General features: G+C 42.9%; 1 long non-coding RNA gene across 1 annotated transcript in view; it reads left to right on the forward strand.

The window, feature by feature from the left end:
- Positions 1-16,468, forward strand: part of LOC134789404 (uncharacterized) — an 81,567-nt gene extending 65,099 nt beyond the window's left edge. The window contains exon 3 of the long non-coding RNA XR_010144050.1: positions 16,266-16,468. This is a non-coding gene — a long non-coding RNA (uncharacterized LOC134789404). The remainder of the gene's footprint in view (positions 1-16,265) is intronic.
- The last annotated feature ends 3,645 nt before the right edge of the window (positions 16,469-20,113 follow it).

Consider the following 20,113-nt stretch of genomic DNA (forward strand, 5'->3'; position numbering starts at 1 on the left):
AAGCTTTACAAGAAATATTTAACGATGATCTACCGATGGCTGAGTTTTATGAACACTCTTTGATGAAATAATTCCCGTTGATGAATGTGAAGACAAAAGTCTGATCATATTCGACGATTGTATTCTTGAAAAACAGGAGAAAATGAAGGATTATTTTGTGAGAGAGACAAAATATAAATTGTATATATCTCACACAGTGTTATACGATGGCCGATTTAAAACTATACGAAACAATTGTAATTTCATTTTTATTTTCAAACAAAACGAACATTATCTCAAAAAATTATGGACAGAGAATCTGAGCGGTGATTTAAGTTTTAACGATTTTAAAACGAACTGTGAGAACGTTTGGAAGAACGTAAGCGAATTTCTATCGATCGATTTAACGAGAAACCGATTTGCGCCATGTTTTAGTGTTATAAATAAACGATAATAACCAGAGATGCGAAAAACACATTATAGAAAGTATTTAAATACAAAATACAAATACTTCCTTGATATACTATTTCAAATGCGAAATACAAAATAGTTTTTGAATTTGTATTTAAAATACAAAATACGAAATAGGTATTTTCAAAATACAAATACTTCGCGAAGAAAGGTACTCTCAATAGTAAATACCTAGTCTGAATTAAAAATATTACTCGGAATTTCGGAGTTGAAAAGACACTCTAAACTTTATTCTTTGAAAACAGCGTGTCATCCAGTCCCCTATCTAAAGTACAAACAAAGTTATTGTTTGCTCATATAACCGGTAGGATGGATGGATGATGGTTTTTAACGGCCAATTTTTAAAGCATTAATTTAGATTTCTAATGTTTTACAATGCCTCTCGTTGGTGTGATGAAAACGTCTCGTTTGTGTTTCACCAGGGCAGAAAAGTTTGTTCTCCTCTCGTGCCTTGAAACTTGAAACCATCGCAACACACAAGATTCCACGTTTTTAGGGTTCCGTACCCAAAAGGTAAAACGGGACCCTATTACTAAGACTTCGCTGTCCGTCCGTCCGTCTGTCTGTCACCAGGCCGTATCTCACGAACCGTGATAGTTGAAATTTTCACAGATGATGTATTTCTGTTGCCGCTATAACAACAAATACTAAAAACAGAATAAAATAAAGATTTAAATGGGGCTCCCATACAACAAACGTGATTTTTGACCAAAGTTAAGCAACGTCAGGCGTGGTCAGTACTTGGATGGGTGACCGTTTTTTTTTTGCATTGTTTTCCGTTTTTTTTTTCATTATGGTACGGAACCCTTCGTGCGCGAGTCCGACTCGCACTTACCCGGTTTTTTTTTACCACTTACTACGCTTGTGGTCATGTGCTCATGTGCGACGTTACTAAACAGATTCAACAGATCCATGTTAAAAGAATGAGAGAGTTGCCAGAATTGTAACATCAGTAGAGATTGTAACTCCTACGTACATTAATACCTACTATAAAGTATTTTGTATTTTGAAAATATAAAATAGGTCCCAGAACAATTTCAATAAAATTGAAAAACCAGAACGGGATAAAAAACGAGGGAAGAAGCGAGATAGCGCCTTACAAATTTCTAAAAAAGTTTTTGACACGTTTCTCGAATACGACGCACGTATGATAAGAAAAAACTGTTCCAATCTATTATCTAAATATGAGAATAGAACTAGAGCATAAAAACTATCGCTTTCGATGCGTATTTAATTTACAATAAGGAAAAGAAATTTTCATAACAATCTTCATTTTACGACGATCGGCCGTTTCTCGGCAACTCTCGGTTGGTTTCGTTTGGCGGTGCTACATACTAGACCAAATTATCCGTAAGTTAAAGTAATCTAAATTATGTTTGTCATGTTGGTATACAGTTATTTCGGAGTTTTTTTACACGAAGTAAAATAAAAAGTGCTGTCAACCTCAACCTCAATCTTAGTCTATGCCCATATGAGTGACTTATGCCATTTATGACTTATCAATCAAATTAATATTATCATATATTATTATTAATAATTTGTATTTTGTTGTTATAAATTTCTTTTTGAGTTATATTATTCAGAATGACTTTCATAGCTTCGGCAAACATTGTCATTCGTCCGGAGAACGGGCTGCCGAGATGGGCCAAAAATACAAAGTTGATAGCACGTTGATAGCAAGTTATAACGTAAGTAGATAAAGTGCATGTTCAGATATTTTTGAGCGACCAGATGAAAATAAGCAAATGTACAGTCAGCAGTCAGCCAAATATCGTAATATAACTTTGTTGCCATATCAATCAAATGTGTTCCGATATAGTGGCGAAATATTGAGTGACCACAGCGGCTCGGACACTGAGAGAATGGGAGAGGATCGTGCCGAGAGCGTACTTGGGACAACGAAATGGGAGACAGCCGATCGACGGACGTCCTAGGTAAGTACCGCTGAAACGACGTAGTTGCTCAAGACCTGCTCAACCTCCGCCATGCCGACTGGCGAGAGCTATCGCTAGACTGAGAAACATGGCGTGATCTGGTGTCGAAGGTTCTCACTTTGGGTCGTTGCGTCACCGTAGCCTTAGTAAGTAATGTTAATTAATATCCATGAAAGGGAAATGGGGACTACGTTTGTATGAAAAGGAGATTTATGGGCGGTGGTCGTCCATATTATTCTTAAGGCGGAAATTAATCTAATGAACGTTTTTGCAACTAGGCTTAATATATACCTATAAATAAATACCTATTACGTAGATGAAAAAATACAATCTTGCCTTTTATCAAATCACATTATTTTTTGAGAAATTAGCGAATTAAGTTATCCAAATAACAGCTACAATTAAATAAGAAATTCCTATCATATTTATAAACCCTGGCAGGGTTGTTACATGCCGGTATTTAAATAAACATAAGAAAACTCTTTATTTCATTTACGCGAGCGGAGCTGCGGGCCCGTCTAGTTTCAAATAAAATGCAAAATAGTAAAGGAGGAATGGTAAAAGATATATTACTTACTATAACTATAACTTGAAGTTATTTACTAAAAAACCTCTGTAACTGGAAAAAGATAATAAGACTGTATTTTATGTGTTTCTATAATTACCTCTCTATTTTTCTCCTTAATTCGATTCCCTTGGGAAACACCAGAAACTTCGTTTAACGAGGCATCTCAAGAGATACGTGCTATTGAGGTTCCATTGAATTGATGCATCAGACCATAAGCGACTGTCAATAAGTAAGTTAAGTATGTATTTCTATATATTTTCCATTAAAAACCAACTTAATACTTGTACAATTATGTGACATTAGACGATTGGAAAAGTTCCTAGGCACCGCCGCGTACCATGCCTGATTTTTTAGAAAGAATTATAATAACTATATATAATAAAGTATATATTTTTTTAAAGCTAGATAAGTGTCCTATAAGATACTATTTTTTGTTTTGCACAAAATTTAGGATTTTCAAAGATAGTGACAGTTGAATAAAAAAAATAGCAAACCGGTTTTGATATGTTCACAATATTTTCCTTTTTTTCTATTAAACTATACATTCAATGTCTCAACAATGAATTCCTCATACCCGATTTATCAGAAAATGATACCACAGTCGAGGTGTTACGTATATAGAAGCCGATATGATTTTTATTCTGAAGCACGCCGGCGTGTAAGTTTGACTGCCCCCCCCTGCCTACCTGCCAGGGGGTGGCGTTTGGCTACCGGGCTGTATTAGCTAAGCTTTACATATATTATATTACATCTGTGCCAAGTGAATTCATCCGATACCAAAATTTGCACCCTATGACACTACTTCCGTCACCAAGAATAATCATTGTAAACCCAAAAATAGTAAATGACCACCAAAATTAGAACTCCATTTTAATGTAAAATAGTAACCAAATTTTTAAATCATGCTATCCTATTAAAGGAAATTACTCCAAAATAATCATTGTAAACCCAAAAATAGTAAATGACCACCAAAATTGTAACCACATTTTTATAAAAAATGTGCAAATATTTAATAAAATACCATAAAATTAATTAATCCACTTCGTCACCTTTTTCTAGTAGCATTTTATTTCTGTAACAGTCGCAGTTCTAACCTAACCTAACCCACTTTTCCAGTAGCATTTCTTTTCTGTAAGGGTCGCAGTTCAAACCTAACCTAACCCACTTTTCCAGTAGCATTACTTATCTGTAAGGGTCGCAGTTCAAACTTAGGGCTCCCGGTATCCGTGTTACACGCCGAAACGAATACCCGTGTTCTTAAGACCGGCGGTGCTAAGAACACGGTTTACACGGAACCGCCGTGATCCGGATACGTATCCAAGAACCGTTCCCAAGAAACGTTTCTCACGTACGTATCTCCGTTTACACGGGTACTTAAGACCGGCCCGAACGGATCCGAAACAGTTTGAGCTAATCAATGCTCTAGCTCTGGGTATGCAAGGTCTAGTATTGAATGTTGACTTCAGATAAACTCGTTTAGCGTACGAATTTTTTTTTTAATTATTTATAACAGTTTTAACACATGTGTTAATATAACATATTTAACTAACTATACAATACAGGGTCATTTTTGGACCGTATGCCATATTGTGCGAGGTGATTAGGTAGGCCATACTGAACAACTTTTTGTATGGGACCAACTCCGAAATCACAAAATTTTTTTTGGCCGTTTCATACATTTTGGTCAAGTGGATGTCGACGTTTTCTATGGGAAGGCCAAATTTTTTTTGGGATTTCGGGGTTGGTCCCATAGAAAAAGTTGTTCAGTATGACCTACCTAATCACCTCGCACAATATGGCTAACGGTCCAAAAATGACTCTGTATATGAATGGAAGTAGGTGTCCCTATTCTATATAGTCTACTATTTTTAAGTTTGAACTTACTCGTCCCTAGTTTAGAACCTTAATTAGGGTTCCGTACCCAAAGGGTAAAACGGGACCCTATTACTAAGACTCCGCTGTCCGTCCGTCTGTCCGTCCGTCCGTCTGTCACCAGGCTGTATCTCGTGATCTGTGATAGCTAGACAGCTGAAATTTTCACAGATGATGTATTTCCGTTGCCGCTATAACAACAAATACTAAAAACAGAATAAAATAAAGACTTAAGTGGGGCTCTGGGACTTAAGTACTTGGATGGGTGACCGTTTTTATAGATAATGGTACGGAACCCTTCGTGTGCGAGTCGGACTCGCACTTGGCCATTTTTTTTTACTATTATTGCTTTTAAGGTAATTTCATTACATATGGGGCATTATCTGTGAAAAGGGACCTTATTGTCGATGGCGCTTACGCCGCACAGCGTCGCGTGGCATTGTAATTATATTGGAGCTTCGTAAATAATGACGTAAGCGCCATCGACAATAAGGTCCCTTTTCATAGATAACGTCACATATTACATTTCAATCAAAGAAACACATTTTATATATAATGGTGTAAGTTATATAGTTTCGCGAAGAATAGATATGCAGACAAATACTACCTACTACTACTTTGTGGTTATTTGTTATTTTTATCAATTACCTAACTGTTAACTAATCTACCAACGAAGCAAAAAAGTACAGCGGCATTTGAAACGCAGGATTTCACGCGAGAACCTTAAAAACCTATGCTACCTTTGTTACCTTGCAATTATATTGCTAAATACATTAAGATAGATCTCAAAATTGGTAATCATTCATGTTGACTGGGGTCACTTTCACACTAGTGCTCAGGTAATAAATGCCGGCCGGTGGTGTTTCATTCATTAGAACTTTAGAACGTGTTGTTTTCCAATACCCTTTTGTCTGATATCGCTGAAAACAAGTAATGTCCCAAACCATTATCAGAACTGCCATAGCTAATTATAAGCTTTATGTCGGTGTAATAAGGAGAACCTGTCTACACATATATGAAATTGTAACAAATGCAGCGAGCGGCTAAAATTAAAGAAGCAAATGTATCGAAGCAAATGAACACGAAATAAATATGACTTTTAAGATATTGTGTTTAGGTAAGTAGGTATGACTCCAGTTCGCCACTTAGTCGGCCAATTCGTAAAATACAGTCTTTCCAACTTACTTTAATTTAAAATCGTTTTGTTGTTTTGTTGCTAAAATTGTAAATAATATTTATTAGTACAGTCTTAAAGTTCATTTTATATGATAATAAGATAATGAATTTAAGAAAAGTCTTACTTTTCATAAATTCATACTAAATTATATTAAAAGTTGTTAATACATTACTTATTGGCAGATACACATGATTACAGTGTAAACTCTTTATAACGTCACTCGATTTAACGACAAACTCCTTAAAATGTCGAAATTGCTTGACTTTGGTTGGTTTACCTTGTTTTCTATACAGTAATAGACTCTATATAGCGTCACGCTCACTCTATTTAACGACAACAATACGGCATAATACATAATTAAGAAATACTTTCTAAGTTGTCGAAATTGATATAAACTGCAGCTGTGTACGTTTTTTTGTTTGCTGTTTTGTTGTTTTATTATCTAGCACGTGTTTACTTCGACTGACGTACCGGAGATTCTAAGAAAATTTGTCTTTTGTTTTTGTATGATCAACTTGCACATGTTTACCTCGGGCACTAGACTTTTGACAAGATGTTACACGTTATAAATTAATAGGCGTTGTTATTTGTATGAAATGAATGTTCTTCTTGTGCAAAATGTGTCCTAAGTATATTATAAACAGATACATTAGAATATTTAGAATAGTAAGATAACCTTTTTATTCCACTCCATTTAACAACCACTCTCTATACTTAACGTCGAAAAATCCGCAGTCCCTTCAGTGTCGTTATATAGAGGTTACACTGTATTTATTAATTTTTACGTAGTTTACTATAATAATACTAAGATGTCTGGCTTACGTAACTTAAAAAATAATTAGATTAAAAATATACATTTCTTATTGACAGAATATATTCGTAAAAACTCACACATACAATATACAGAATACAAATTATTAAAAATATAAGAACTGTTTAAAAATATGCAATTGGTAAGAATATTGTATACTTACCTACCACCACCTACCAGATCATGCATGGCCAGATTTTAACGTAAAGTCTTTATACTCTTTATTGCTTTTATTTTTTTAAGCACTTTAAATTTATTGCTATCAAGTTATATTAATAAACCATAAAGTATTAGTATTTGAAGTCATATAAAATACTATTTTGATAACTAGCATAGGTATACCTATTGCATTTCTAATTTTCTACTCGTATTTGCAACATTGCAAGCAAAAACTACCTGGTCAAAAAGGGTTCTGTAAACCGTTTATTGAATTTCGACTCTATGAACCACGGAATAAGGTTAAATATGACGGAAACTCATCATGAATCTTTTGTCTACTAATCTGACTCTTAAGTACGCCGCGCCGGTTCGTTCCTTCGCTACTCGTCAAGGACGTGTCCGGAGCCACGGGTAAATAAGATCCGTTTCTTCGAATACCCGTTTATCCGTGGATACGGATCTTAATTACACGTGCGGAACGGGCCAGAAAACCATGTACGTGTTATTCGGACACGGGTATTCGAAACGTGTAAACGAAACACGGACTCGACCGCGAGCCCTAGTTCAAACCTAACCTAACCCATTTTTATTTCTGTAAGGGTCGCAATTCAAACCTAACGTAACCCACTTTTCTGATAGCATTTCGTTTCTGTATGGGTCGCAGTTCAAACCTAACCTAACCCACTTTTCTAGTAGCATTTCGTTTCTGTTTGGGTCGCAGTTGAAACCTAACCTAACCCACTTTTCTAGTAGCATTTCGGTTCTGTGAGGATCGCAGTTCTAACCTAATCTAACCCACTTTTATAGTAGCATTTCGTTTCTGTAAGAGTCGCAATTCAAACCATTTTTTTTTTTTTAAGAGGGGAAATGCTTTACGCATACCACCCGACGCGGGGACGGGCCGGGATGGTTATGTGGGACTCCCTGTTGTGGGCTAATGAGACCCCAGGTTTACCCACTAAAACCCCTCTGTTGCCGCCTCGCTGCTATATGGCGAGGTCCCAGGAACGCCGAAGTACTCTTCCGCAACCTCGCCAGCGGCCGTCCGGACTCGGACCCGACTCTAGGGGAAATCACCCCTTCACCTCAGTGGGCGCGTTGATTACATATCGCGCCCGCCCACGCAGGGACCTTTGTGTGGGCGACAGACGTCCCCGAGCCTGCCGCCCACAAGTGCCCTTATGGGGGTAACCGGCGGTCGTATGCCAACCGCCGCCGCCCCACGCGCTTGCGGCGCATTGGCTGAGAGGCCGGATCTTCCTCTCTGCTACGCTCCGCTGCCTCCTTCTGCACCATCACGTCCTCGCAGAAGGAGGCCACCGCCTTCCATCGACTCTCCCCACCAAGCATGGCTTTTACCACCGCTGGCAAGGACAAGTCTCTCCCCACTACGGCCACGAGTGCGGCCCTCTCATCAGCCCACGCTGGGCAAATGGCCAGCGTGTGTAGCGCCGTGTCTTCGGCATTGCCGCAGTCGTGGCATTGCATAGTTGGTTCCCGTCCCGCCCTCCTACACAGGTATCTCCCGAAGCAACCATGCCCCGAGAGGACCTGAGTAAGGTGGAAGGAGAGGAACCCTCCCTTTCTTCTGATCCATCGCTCCAGAACGGGTCGGATGGCTTCGACGGTCCAGTGGCCGGCACTTGGCGCCTCCAATCTCTCTTTCCACTTCTGGAGGAGCACTCGACGGGAATCAAGTCTCCAGTGTCTTACCTCCTCCAGAGGTGGTTGAACCTCCCTGGCCCGCGCCTCAGAGACACGCCAATAAACATCAGCGAGCGCTGCTGCGTCGAGGTCCCAGGGCGGAGTCCCCGCCAACACGCACGCTGCCTCGTGGGATACGGAGCGGTATGCCCTCACCATCCTGACCGCCATAACCCGCTGCGGCCTCCGCAACTGGGCTTGATTTTCGGCGGTCAGGGTGAATGCCCAAATGGGCGCCCCATATAGGGCCATCGACCGCACAACACCCGCGTACAGTTTCCTGCAGCCCACATTCAGCCCACCGACGTTGGGTAGAAGCCGGCTGAGTGCCGACGCCGCTCCAATTAGTTTGGGAGCAAGGCCCTCAAAATGTTTCTTGAACGTCCAACGGCTGTCAAGGACTATGCCTAGGTACCGCATTGTCGACTTGACACCAATGGACGTTCCCCCCACCATTAAGCTGGAACCCGCCGGAGGGGCCTTCCGAGGCCCATGGAAACACAAGGCCTCTGATTTGTTAAGGGCCACCTCCAGCCCCAGCCTCCTGATCCGAGTCACGACCGACGCTACTCCCGCTGTGGCCCGAATTGACGCCTCCCTGAAGTTGTTGCCGCGAGCCGTTACCAGTGTATCGTCGGCGTAACAGGTCACGCTCACCTCCGGCAAGTTGGCCCCCCTCAGCACCCAGTCATACCCGATGTTCCACAGGAGTGGTCCTAGGACAGACCCCTGTGGAACGCCGCACGACAGCCCCTTCTCCTCCCAAGCACCGCGCGCAGGGTACCTAACGGTTCTATCGGTGAGGTAATCCTCCACCGTCTTCCGCAGGTACTCAGGCACGGCATGGCGCTTCAGTGCCGCCTTGATACAAGCCCAGGGCAGGGAGTTGAATGCGTTGGCGATGTCTAGAGACACCGCCAAAACCACCTCACCCCTGGACACTGCTTCATCCGCTAGAGCCTTCACCCTCGCAATTGCGTCGATCGTGGACCTGCCCCGACGGAAACCGAACTGATGAACACTGAGGTTCGGTCCCAGCCCCTCGAGGTGCCGCACGAGACGAGCAGCCACCACGCGCTCCAACAGTTTACTGGCCTCGTCCAGCAACACTATCGGCCTGTAAGCCGAGGGCGAGTCCGGCGGTCGCCCCTCTTTCCGCAGAAGGACAAGTTTTCCCGACTTCCACACACGAGGGAACCGCCCCTGCGCCAAACAGCCGCTGAAAAGCGCTCTCAAGCGCGGCTCGAGTGGGCCCAACGCCAGAACCCAGGCCCGGCCGGGGACTCCGTCGGGGCCGGGGGCAGTGTTTTTGGCTCGGAGCCGGAGCACCGCTGCCCCCAGTTCACCCTCCGTTACTTCCGGCGCCTCACCCACATCTGCTACCCTGGGAGGTGTCATTGGCGGAGGTATGTGTTCGTCCCTTGTCGGGAACAGGGCACCGACCACCTGCTCGAGGAGCTGTGGCTGGAGAGTTTGCGTTAGCGGGGGTGCCCAGGGGCGAAGCTTGCGCCTCACCATTTTATACGGCCTCCCCCACGGATCGTTATTTAGAGTCTCCAGCATCTCCTCCTCGGCTAAATCCTTCGCCCTGCCGATCGCTCTCTGCAGTAGCTTGACGGCCGCCGAGTATACAGCATATAGACGCTCCTCCTCTGGCACGTCTCGAATCCGCCGCCTTCTGCAGTGAGTATAATGGCGTCTTGCAGCAACGCACGACTGGCGCAGCTGCGCAAGTTCCGCGGACCACCAGTACACCCCACGCCTTGGGGGGATCGGGCCGACCCGTGGCATGGCCGCGTCACACACCTCGACCATAATACTCCCCATTCTCTCCGCCTCCGCATCGACATCAACAGGGCCTTCAGGGACTGACACCCAAGCTTTTACCACAGCTGCCTCTATAAATACATCCCGGTCCAGGCACTTGAGCGCCCAACGCGGGCCATCCCCTCGCAAGGGCCGATTCTGGCCGTTCGGGTCCGCCGGAAGAGTGGAGACCTCGAACCGAATGTATCGGTGGTCCGATAAAGTCTCCACATCCTCCAGCACCTCCCAATCTCGAACACGGCGCGCCAGGGCAGCGTTTGCGAACGCGACGTCAACGATTGAGCCACCCTGTTGCCGCACGCACGTGTTTACCGACCCTCGGTTCAGAACAACGAGCCCAGTTGACACCGCCCACTCCTCCAGCTCCGCACCACGGGCGGTCGTTGCTGGAGATCCCCACGTCCTGGACTTAGCGTTGAGGTCTCCGGCCACGAGCACCATACCGGGACGGCTTCTGCCGATCAGTGTCCCGATCTCGACCAGGAACGGTTCAAAGTCGGCCAAAGTCCGGTTCGGCGAGAAATACACCCCAACCAACATTGTGTCGCCAATCCAGGCCGCGACGTAACCGTGGCCCCTTTCTACTCTTTGTAGCGGCGGAGAACCAGCGGACGGATTGACGATTATAGCCGCTAGACCGTCCAAATCTCCGGCCCAATTGTCTCTAGGTGGGACGGAATAAGGCTCAGCAATAATCCCAACTCCGATTTGCCATTCCGCCAGGCTTTGCGTCAGCAGGTCCTGGGCTCTGGCGCTATGGTTTATATTCCCCTGTAGAAATCGGATGGCCATTATTAATCGAGAGCCATTCCCTCTGCCGCCTCATTACGGGCCACAGGTGTTTTTGTAGCCACTTGAGAAAGCTGCGAGGAGACCCGGGGGCCATCACCAGCTTTCTTCCCCTTTCTCGGACGTGATGTAGTGCATGCCTTGGAGCCAAGGACGTGACTTGCCGGCATGCCCGCCGTGTCGCACACGGCACAGTGGGGCGCCGCCGAGCACTGCGCCGCCTTATGGTCAGGCTTCCCGCAGCGGTAGCACAGTCCGCCACGGTCCACCTGCGCCTGACACTGTGCTTTCACATGCCCGCACTCCAGGCAACGGAAGCAGCGCATTACTCTCGGCTCCAGCAGTTTGACCTGTGCGGAGGACCACCCCACCAGGAAACGACCGCCATCGGCCACCTTTTTTGCCGCCGTGACCGGGCAGCGCACCCACACTGTGCCAAGACCACTGTAGTCCAGACGAATCTCCCCGGTTTTAACCTGATCCGTAGCACATTCGCCAGCTCGAGCAACAGCGGCAACTACCTCCTCTGGGGTTACAGAGTCGTCCAGGTTTGATAGGCGCAGCTCTGCACACTTTGTCGGCCTGGTGACCCGGACTCCTTCCCCCAACTTCTCCGCCAGCTCCTGTGCCAGCTTGTCTGCCTTCTCGCTGCTGGTCACTCCTGGCAACTCCAGGACCCGTGCACCAGTGGCTGCTCGTCGGAATTGCAAGGCCGAGATGCCGAGTTCCGCGAGATTCACTTTGGTCTTAGCCTCGGCCAGCACCTTGGCATACGTCACTCCACTTTTCTCCGCCTCTGGTTGCAGCGTTAGCACCACTGCTGCTGACCGTGGTGAGCGGAGATTACGTGCACCAGATTTAGGGCGAGTCTTTGCCTTCGCCTGGGGCTGCGGGTTCGACTTCGCAGCGGCCTTCTTTTTAGCCCTCTTGCTGACCACCTTAGTCCACTGCTGGTCCGAGGCAGCGGTTGCAGGGGCTAGTAGTTGGGGCTCTCTCGAAGCCGATGGGCCAGCATCGGCGGCGGGTTGCAAGCCTTTCTTCTGTTTTGGCTTCCCGCTTTTGGAGCCCTCTTGTGCTGGAGAGGGAGGTGCAGGGGATGCCTTTTTATTGCCAGGCGCCACTACCGGCGTCTTTTTTTTCTTTTTACCGGCAGTAGGCACCGAAACGGGTGCCATTTTCTCTTCCGCCTTCTTTTTGTCGGCCGCCAGTTGGGGACGCAGGTTTCTGGCGGGAAGTAACCTCCCTTCCACTTCCAGCGCATCAAAGCGGGCATTCATCATGGCGACTATGGTTGCCCGGTCAGATGATGGCTCCACTGGCTCCTGCGTAAGAACAATCGGCTGCGTCTGCATCGGAGAGGGTACTCTCTCCGACTCACGCTGCTGCAGATCCGTCTTAATTTGGGCTAACTCCGCTCGCAGCTCGGCTATCTCAGCTTGCTGTCGCTCGTTACACTTTTGAAGGCGTTTTACCTCGTCTGAGGACAGTAAGCGCGCCGCCAGAATCTCTATGGCATCTACGATGGAGTCCCCTGCCTCCTTGAGTTTCCTTTGGTAGGTTCCTTTTAGGTTGCGGGAAGTCTTTGCTACGGCCTTTATTATTGCAACAGCGTCAGACGATTGTTGCACGAGAGCAGACGAAAGCTCCGTCTCATTTGATGGATTTAACGGCCGCGACCGGATTGTCATTTTACTGACCTCCTCTTCGGCATTCAATCTTGATGTCTCGCGCAGCTCGGCATTGAGCTTTGCCTGTGCTGCCGCCTTGCTCATAAAGTCCGCCTTCTTCGCCGGCCTCGCACCCGACGGCGACGTAGCGCCGTTCTGCATCTCTGTCTCTTCGCTCTCACTGCCTGACCTGCCGTCTTCGAGCTTTCGGCGCTTGCTACTCGAGTTCCAGAGGCGGCCCAACGTCGGTGATCGGGACCGCGACCGCACATCGTACAGCGAGTCGTCCGATTCAGCTGATTTGTCATCGGCATCCTGGTCAATCTGACTGAGTATCACCCGCGCCTTTGGGACCGGAGTCTGGCTCCTCAGCCCAGTCCGCGTTCCCCTTCTCCTTCCGTCGGCGTTCCGTGATTCACACCCGTCGCCGACCGAAACGTCGCCAGTTGTATCGTGGACTCCGGTGCCCTCCATCAGAACGCCCACTTCCACCGCCACACCATCGTTCAAATCTATTGGACTTATCAGTGTCCCTAGTCCATCACCAGTTGTGATTTGGTCCTGTGAAGGGCCGTTTGTTTTGTTTTTAATTGTATCTTCCATATATTAATCCCACGAGTAGGGTGACTAAAGCTGCACAGTGGTCAGAGAACCCCAATAACCAAAGTGCCCCTTATACGCTGCAGGGTCGGGCGGTACTGCAGGTTGGCGCATTAGTAGCTGATGAACACCCCAGCCACTCCGGAGCTCCGGAGCACCCCGATATCATGTACCACAATACCGGGGGTTGTGGTTTTTTATTGTGGTTTTCTCCACTTGGGCCGGCCGGTAAAGGCAAGCCCCCTGGCTCCTAAAGGAGTAACAGGCTGACCGACGGTGACCTGAGTCTGCCCCGCTACGCCTAGCACTAGGAGTAGTAGGGCCCGCCGCCCCTCCTCATCACACGCACCAACGCCCTCCGGTTCAGTACACTTCCCGTACTCCATGACACCATATAGATGGAGATCTTTGGGATAGTGTCGAAACCCGGGCTGACGGGGAGTGGTGTAATACCCCGTGTGCTGGTTCGCTTCCTGTACGTCCTTCCCCCCAAGCCTGCCCGGTATGGGTGGCCCTATCCGGTATAGCCTCGGAGATCAGCAGGATACTACAGGCAAACCCACCATTCCCTCTTCACTTCGCATCTGAAGTGTCCTCTGCTTAGTCAGAGGAGCCCAGAGCAACACTTTCTCAGCCTGTAAAAGGCCGTTTTCCCTCCCCCCCGTGTCGAGTTATTAGCAGCACCGGTAAGTGATCCCCCGTGAGAGATCCCTTACCGTTGCCCCCAGGGTACACCAGCCAGGACCCTACCCATTCCTGCGGATTCACGAGAATTCAAAGGAATTGGCAGAGCCCTGACCCTCGTGGAGGTTACTCGACCTAGCACCCCTCGCAATTCAAACCTAACCTAACCTACTTTTATAGTACCATTTCGTTTCTGTAAGGGTCGCAGTGCTAATCTAACCTAACCCGCTTAACTGATAGCAGTTTAACTGATAGCAGTTTAACTTACTTTTCTAGTAGCATAACGAAATGCTACTAGAAAAGTAGGTTAAGTTAGGTAGGTATGCGGTGCGGGGTACGGGGGGTTGAGCGGGAGGGGCTATTAATTTTGGCATCAGTTTACTTTATTTGGTAATATGTATACATTTTTTGGTAATCATAGTGATTTATTTAGGTGAAAATATCCAATTAATGTGGTCTTCAAGATTTGGTGATCATTCATGATTTTTGGTGGTCATTCAATATATTTGGTATTTGAATACAATTTGAGGGGCAGTCGTAATTAAAACGGTGGTACTTTTTTATTTTTAGGCCTTATTTTTTGGTGTTCAGTAATTTTTTTTTGGTAAGCATGATTTTTTTATTTAGGGTACCCAAGTATTTTTTGGTGGTCATAATATTTGCAGCCATTAAATATTGCTAAATATTTTTTTATGTTCTTGAGGAATAGGTTTTTCTATTGTTTCAATGTTGTTCGTCGTAAATTTAACATTTTTTCGTGAGTTAGACTCTTGTCGGTGTAGCTCTCTCCATTTGACTCTATCCAGGGCCGCTTCCTTGATTTCCTTATACGACATTACAGCTTATGACTTTCAATGTTCTTATTAATTTGATATTCTTGTATGGCTTGTATTATTTGTGATTTATTTAATTCATTTAAACGAAGTTTTGTTATCATTTCATTGTTGTTATAATATTATATTATATTATATTATATTATTATATTATATTGTTTAATACACTAGCAGCTGAAAGCTGATGCGTGTATATCACTGCACTTGTTTTTTTAACGATTAGTGTTCATTTTTTTTTGTTTAAGTGTTTGTCAAGTCTGTTTTTGAAACTATTCACTGAAGGAGCACATATCACTGTTTCTGGCAATTTATTCCACTCGCGTACGACGCGGTTTGATAGAAAGTGCTTCCTAGGATTGCTTGTGCTGGGAACTCGAATAATCTTTGAGCTGTGGCCTCTTAGACGATGATTCTTGCTCATAACAAACAGGTCCTTTAGTTCAGGTAAGTCATAATAGTCATGTATGATCTTGAATGTTTCAATGAGGTCACCACGCTTTCTTCTTCTAAATCTTTTCTTTATTTTTTTATATTCTTGATTTTTATTAAGAGGACTAAGAAATGCTCTAAGTGTAAAATTTAAAAAATGCCTTAAAGTATTCAATTATTTTTTTATTTTCTTGAGTATTTCTTAATTCGATATTTTTTTTATTTTTCAAGACTTTCATTTAATAGAAAAAAAATTAGTCAAATAATTCTTGCTTGATTTTTAGGGTTCCGTACCCAAAGGGTAAAACGGGACCCTATTACTAAGACTTCGCTGTCCGTCCGTCCGTCCGTCTGTCTGTCACCAGGCTGTATCTCACGAACCGTGATAGCTAGACAGTTGAAATTTTCACAGATGATGTATTTCTGTTGCCGCTATAACAACAAATACTAAAAACAGAATAAAACAAAGATTTAAATGGGGCTCCCATACAACAAACGTGTTTTTGACCAAAGTTAAGCAACGTCGGGCGTGGTCAGTACTTGGATGGGTGACCGTTTTTTTTTCTTTTTTTTTCCGTTTTTTTTTGCATTATGGTACGGCACCCTTCGTGCGCGAGTCCGACTCGCACTTGCCCGGTTTTTAGCGACATGATTTGCAAACATATGGATGTCCATCAAATCCATCCTTAGTTTTCGGATGTTTATTGAACTCTTCTGTCTTATATTAAAAAAGGTATAAATTAATAATATAAAACTAACAGGTAGTTTTTAGGGTTCCGTAGCCAAATGGCAAAAAACGGAACCCTTATAGATACGTCATGTCTGTCTGTCTGTCCGTCTGTCTGTCCGTCCGTATGTCACAGCCACTTTTTTCCGAAACTATAAGAACTATACGGTTGAAACTTCCTAAGAAGATGTATTCTGTGAACCGCATTAAGATTTTGACACAAAAATAGAAAAAAAAAGTGGGGTATCTATGGATAGGTCTTCAAAAATGATATTGATCTCATATGATTTTTTTGTAAACTGAATAGTTTGCGCGAGAGACACTTCCAAAGTGGTAAAATGTGTGTCCCCCCCCCCCCCCCTGTAACTTCTAAAATAAGAGAATGGTATAACTAAAAAGATATATAATGTACATTACCATGCACACTTCCACCGAAAATTGGTTTGAACGAGATCTAGAAAGTGGTCTTTTTTTTAATCGTCATAAGTCGTAAACCGCAATTTTATTATGTTATGTACTTGCTGGTACGAAATCCTTCATGGGCGAGTCCGACTCGCACTTGGCCGCTTTGTTATAGATAGGAACTACAAAAAAAAAGTTTTAAATCATAGTCATATGAAAATTAATGTTTTTTTTGTCTTAAATTTTTCGTGCCTCTTTTCCACGAGGGGATACTCATACCCCCCTATAATTCCATAGTATATAAAATTCATAGGAAAAATTATGGTTTTTGTTGAAATTCGTATGAAAATTAATATTTTTTGTCTGAAATTTCTCGTGCCACTTTTGGGATTTCGCGCCACTGCTCCAGGATCAACATTTTATATCTACTTATACCTATTTTATTATTGTGACATTTAATTTGATATGAATTTTGACATTGCCATTAATATTTTTAGCTATTAAGATTATTAAGAACGTTGACATTTAATATATGTATTTTTGTTTTATTTTTGATTTGAAAATCTTATTAAGTTATTTATAACTTAGTATTTTTTGAAAATATAGTTTTTTTGGTATTCTTGTTCAGACATTACGACAATATCTAGGTTGGTCCTAGCTAAGTATACCTACTTACATTGACATTTTGTTTTTTTGATGTGCCATTGTTTTATTTATTAATTTTATATTCTTTTATGTTTTTAATATTAATGTTATGTTGACGATCTTTTAGTAAAAGCCTTTGTTTTATCCTTTTGTGTAATTAAAATACTGTGTCTTTTTTTCTTTAAGAAATAAAATAAGTTAGAACAAAATTTTTAACAGTTCCGAACGACTGACAGGCCGATACCGTCCAGCGAACTGTTAATCAGTGGGCCCCTTAGCTATTATAACACAAAACGTATACTAGGTACATATACATAAGTCATGAATCATCATCATGGCTCATGATAACATAGCCACCATTTTTTCAATTTTAAAGTTAAATTTGTGTCTCTGGAAAGTGAATTATTAAATTACTTCTTTAAATTTTTGTTTATTTAATTACAATTTGTTTACTCTTAATTTGAAGTCAAAAATAAATTCTACCTACTTATAACGTAATGATGTGTGCATAGCATAAGGATGTAAATACCTTATTTAGCGTATCCACACGCAAACAGATCTTAAATAATTAATTTAAAACATAGTTTTTGTATTTGACTTAGTAAATACGTATATATGCGTCAACCCTAATGTGCTACTGCTACGGTTTTGCGGATTCAATTGCGAGGTATGTACAAAAGCTATACCTATACGGCTACCACCAGTTTTTACATTGACAGATACGCTCGCGTCTACGTAAATTACTTTCTATACATCTCGCTTGCACTAATATGCGAGTACGAGCGAGATGCATAGAAAGTAAGTTACTTAGACGCGAGTGTATCTGTCAATGTCAAAACTGGTGGTAGTGGTTCTGATGTAGCGAGTTCTTATCATAACCACTCTATAGAACCACCTTTGCGTAGGTACTATTTAATGCAAAATCTGCACACATAAAATATGAGTGTATATTATTACATTTATAAATGTATATTATTTAATGTTGTAGTCCCGCCAGTTATCCGTTCACTCCCACTGATTCCTCAACTTTAGGTCTATGTGATACTTATTAATAATTATAGTATTTTACTTCTTACTTTTGACTTCATCGACTAATTGTATTGGCCTGTTAGGCGATCGATCTCGATTTAATTTCTGAAATAGTTTATTTTGCAGAGGATCGTCCAGGCAAGGTCCAGGCTCCAATTTCACCACGGTGACAGGTGCGACAATTGTAAAACATCACTGTTGCTGACGTCACAGGCATCCATGGGGTACGGTTACCGCTTACCATCGGACGGGCCGTATTCCTGTTTGCCACCATCATTGTTTTATTAAAAAAAAACTTTATAATATCGGACAAAAACAGATATTTCTCTTGCTAAGTTTATGACATTTGTCACAAGAAACACTACAATTGTCACGAAATTCCGACATATAACTCATTACCTGTCAAGAATTACCTACAATTCTTCTAAATCTTGACAATTGTCAGAAACTTCGCAAAAGAAATATCTGTTTTTTTCCGATATAATAAAGTTTTTTTTAATAATACAATGATGGTGGCAAACAGGAATACGGCCCGCCCGATGGTAAGTGGTAACCGTAGCCCATGGATGCCTGTGACGTCGGCAACAGTGGTTTTACAATTGTCGCACCTGTCACCGTGGTGAAATTGGGGCCAGGCCCTAATTAAATAGAAATAGAAATAAAAATATCGTTTTCACCACTCCAGCACGGAAAGGCTTACTTTGCACTTCAAAAACTGATAGCAAAGTTGCATTTTATTCACATGGGAGGCAAAGTAATCAAATACAAATTTTGAGTTGTTTTCTTATGTTTGCTGGTAGAATTGACTTTTAAATGATGATTTTGGATGATAAATATTTAATGACATTATTTGGATTTGATTTGGTTTGATTTTGTTTGATATTTTACATTTAATATTTGCTTCAGGTTGGTGTGGTGAAAAATTTTGTAAAACAAATAACTATTGTTTGCCAAAAATGTGGTACATAAATTAGGTGGTAGGTTATTCATCTTAAATCGAACATCACAACTCGCTGAAATTAACAATTAATTAGGTAATGATGTTGTTGTTGTTGTTTGATGATTTTGAAAATTAACAATGATTTTTATTTCCAGGTGGATTCGGGATGGCGTATGTGGTGATAGTCATCGTAGTGGGCCTGCCGCTTATGTTCATCGAGTTTTCTATGGGCCAATATAGCCAGCTCGGCCCCGTAGGGGCCTACAATACATTCTGCCCGCTACTGGGTGGCATTGGATACAGCATGCCGGTAATTACCGGAATAGTAATGCTGTGTGACGTTACCCGGGTAGCGGGCATACTACACTACGTCTTAATTATATCTGTCGCCGATTGGAGTTCGAAAAGTAAGTACCTATCCTATAGTCGTTTAATATATTTCTAAGGCCCACTTGGACCATCCCAATAACCCGGGGTTAAGCGATTAAAGAGTTAACTTAGTGTCAAATTGTACTGGTAACCATGGCAACTCCAGGTTTAACCGGTTAACCCCGGGTTAGTGGAATGGTGCAAGTGGGCCTAACTGTCAATATAATATTAGACAAGGATTGAGGCATTAAGCACGCCGCTCTCCTATTTTATTCGCCGGTCACGACATTGTACTAAAGAGTTATTTACTAAAATATTGTACTATTGTACCGTGACGTGTAGGTACTACCTGAGACTATATATAGTTTTTAAATTATTTAAGTAGATCATTAATTTTCGGACCTTCAAAGTGAGCACATCGTAAAATAAAAAAAAAATGTCTATGGTTCACTTGTTTGTCAGAGATGACATTTAAAATAAGGTTGGCAACACTGTAT

Source organism: Cydia splendana, chromosome 3 (genome assembly GCF_910591565.1).
Source record: "Cydia splendana chromosome 3, ilCydSple1.2, whole genome shotgun sequence".
NCBI lineage: Eukaryota > Metazoa > Arthropoda > Insecta > Lepidoptera > Tortricidae > Cydia > Cydia splendana.